Genomic DNA, 3,767 nt, shown 5'->3' with positions numbered 1-3,767 from the left:
GGACACCCCAGAGCCGTGGGCTGTGACCAGTATGACTGGACTGGCAGGAATGGCGGTGATTGAGAGCAGTGATGAAGAGAGCATGACGAAAATCCCTTCGGCATATGATAAAATAAAATGAGGCTGCGAATGAGAGAGAAAACATGCTTGTGTATGCGTGTATAAGCTGAAACAGGAGGAGATGGATGGATGGATGGAAGGAGAGTCAGAGTGTCACCCGCCAGACGCCAAGGGCAAACACAGACTGATGGTGACACTGAGTGGACGGAGTGTGTGACACTGTGACAATAATGACGAGAGACTCTTTCTGGCTTCTTCTCCTCCTCTCCCACTCTCTTCCTTCTGCCACCCCCTGCAGCAGGCTGGTGCTTTGATCCACACCCTGACTGTGCATCCTCCTCTGGCCTGCCTCAAATCGCATCGGCAAGCAAAGTCTTGTGATCTTTCAAACCCCACTCGTGTAGAACTCCTCAGACGTCAGAAAAGAGACGTTTTTCTATCCACAGTGCCAAAATATCAGCAAAAGAAAATTGGATATATTGTAGGTAATTATTAAGAACAAATGTGGGCCTAAGCTTGTGATGTAACAAAGGTAAAATGACCAAGATACATACGTACATGTTGTAGGTAGACTGCCAGAAACAGAAGAAGTGTAACCAGATTCCAGCACATAATCATTTCTTTAACAAGACTAAGAGTGAAGCTCTCTGTGAAGCTGTATGTTCACAGTTTAGCCAGCTAGTGTTTTAGAATGAGCTAATTAGCACTTAAACAAAGGACAGCTGGAGGGGAATGACAGTAGTTTTGCAGGTATTTGGTCATAAATAAAATAATTGGATAAATTGAACATTTAACCTAACGATGGCCCTAAATGAAAAGTCAGGGGATAACCAAAGTTATTACAATTTTTCCTGAGGGGGCATGCATGTGTGTAGATGTGAAGAGGGCCCTTTTGAAACTGAACTAAGCTGAAAGATATATGTAAAAGGATGCATTTTTATTATATATTTTGTTCTGTTTATTGCGTCCCTATTTTGATTTGCTTACATGTTAAGATCAAATGATCCAATTATGCAAAGTATCATTCATAGTTCCTTATTATGGACCTATGCCAGGGGAGAGAGGGGGCACATGGCGGTGGCTCCGGTGGACAGCAGGGCATTAACCCTCTGTCCCAGATGTTGATGGCCACTGACTGAACCTCGCACAAATCCGAGCAAGCCACGGAGTCACAACTCCTCTCCCAAAAGCACTGTTTTGTCTACACTACTTTTTTCTGACCTGTGCACTTGTGTATGTTTTCAGTATGTTCCTTGGTATGTGTATGTACCGTCAGCGTTCTCTCTCTTCCTCTCTCTCTCTCTCTCTCAATGCCATGGCAGCCGCGGTGGTTAATAGGTTTGTGTATCCCATTAGGATGATGAAGAGCCCTTTCATCAGTACACTCCCTCCGGCCAGGCGCTGACAGGAGCTTTACCTCGACAAGCTTCTCAAACACACCGCTCGACATGAGACAGCACCCAGCGAAGAGGTCCGCAGGGGGTACACGTACTCACTGACAAACACTCACTGCTTCTCACACACATACACAGAGACTGCAGAGATAAAAAGGGAAGACTGGGCCGTTTTATGGCGAATTTTTCATTTTCAATCTTATATCTACTTTTTAACATTAGCCAATAGAATTCAGCGTACGAGAGGGGGAGACAAGAAGAGGCTGGAGAGGGGACAACGTCTTGACTAATTCTGACTCAGTACTGATCTATTTTTAATCAGTGCCACACGAGGACTAATAGTGTAAGGGCTCTGTCCAGATGGGCATTTTTCAGGATAAGGAGAGCGGGAGGAAGAAGACAGAACGTGAGGACAGAAAAGGAAAAAAGAGACAGGAATAGAGAGGGAGAAGACAGAGATTGAGAGAGAGTACAAGCGAGCGAGGAAAAGAGAGAGTGAGGGAGACAGAGATTGATAAAGACAGTTCAGGAGAGAGAGAAGCCACACGAGCAAAGATGACCTGGATTCATAGGACCAGTATTGATTATTGAGGATGAAAAGTCAAGGAAAGAGCTCTGCTTAGAGACTCGATAAATGAACTCACACGCAAAGACCTGGGAAGACAGAACTGGGTGAAAGTAATAAACAACATGTAAACACCCAGAATCTGACTATTGTAGCTGCTTTGCCTTAAATGTGTCAAGGTGGAAGCAAGTCAGCTACTTAATCCATTGCTTTGATGGATAATACAGGCTGACAGACAAAAAGTATGACGGCTAGGGACTGGAACTGTTTGTGTGTAAGCTGGATCCACACACAAACAGCATTAACAAGCACACACATATGGTCTACATGACTGCATGATCTGATTAGATTTTATATTGTGTTGGATTTATGGGGCAATCTATGGAATGTGTATACACGACGCATCGGGGTTTGAAACCACACACACACACAAACAAACACACACATACACACACACACACACACACACACACACACACACCGCATACCGACAACCCATCTCTCCATTTGTAGTCTGGATTATTCTGCTTCATGTAGATTAACTTTGTATAATCGCTTTGAGAATTCTGAGCTCAAAGCACTGACGCCATCCAAAGATGTGCCATCAAAGACTCATAGTACACTAAAATGAAACACAGGTAGCACATAAACTCCTGCCAAAGAGTACACTGTACTCAGCTCCACATTCATGTGTTATTTATGATGTGAGGTGGATACTTTTGTCCAAAGAGATTTACAGTACCAGCGCGTATGCTTCTACCCATTTCAAAAAATCGGCAAAGATGATAGTTGCTCTGTGAAAACTATTAAGGACAGAAGTTGTGGAGATGCATATTTAGTGCAAGTACTCAGTAAATCACCATGATGACCAATTCCTGTGTGTTTACCAAAAGGTAGCCTGACACTAACACTGTTATAAATGAGCTGGAATTTACTAAAAGACTGTCCATTGTCTGGGTTTAGCTTGAGAGGCGGAGCTAGTGTATAGCAGTGATATTTCTTTAGTGAGAATCTAGAGGAAGATTTAGATGGTTGACAAACAACATAAACGGTAATCCTGGAGCTTATTCATTCCTGCAGAAAAAGATTGCTGGCTGAAAACAAGCATTAAAATACATCCACAGCACATGATAATGTTACATTAGCTTACCTTTTTACCTGAAGTTATGTTTTCAGTTTGGTTTGTTTGTCTGTTTGACAGCAGAAGTACGTAAAGGTAAAGCATGGGCCAAGGAATAACCCATTACATTTTGGGGCTGATCTGAATCACAGGGTGGATACAAGCATTATTTGCCATTTATGGAAACGGTCTTGGCGGAGGTCTGCACTCTCGAGTGCCCTTCTAATTATAAACGTGGCGCCTGGTTGCTGCTTCTTGTCGAATTGTAAGAGGCTCGTATAGTGACCAGTATTAGCAACCCCATACCTTACACATGGTCAATTGGTAAACCAAAAATATTAATTATAGCATCTCTAAATAGGTTAAAATAGTTTAAGACCTTCACAATCTTAGAGTTCAAAGCATGCAGGTGTTGTAACAGTAAGAACAACTTTTTGATATCTTCCCAGGGATATTTCTTTCCAATACTGATGTCCTATAGAGCAACAGCAGTGCAGGCATTGAATGGGCCCCACTGTGCTTGAAAAGGTAAGAATAGAACTGCTTGACCCTCATATGGCTGCGGTCACTTGGGTCATTTGTGAAGTACAATGGCAGGCTGCAAACATAAAAGGTGTTTATATCTTCC

This window comes from Cottoperca gobio, chromosome 15 (genome assembly GCF_900634415.1).
Source record: "Cottoperca gobio chromosome 15, fCotGob3.1, whole genome shotgun sequence".
Taxonomy (NCBI): Eukaryota; Metazoa; Chordata; class Actinopteri; order Perciformes; family Bovichtidae; genus Cottoperca; species Cottoperca gobio.
Note: the sequence above shows the minus strand (reverse complement) of the source record.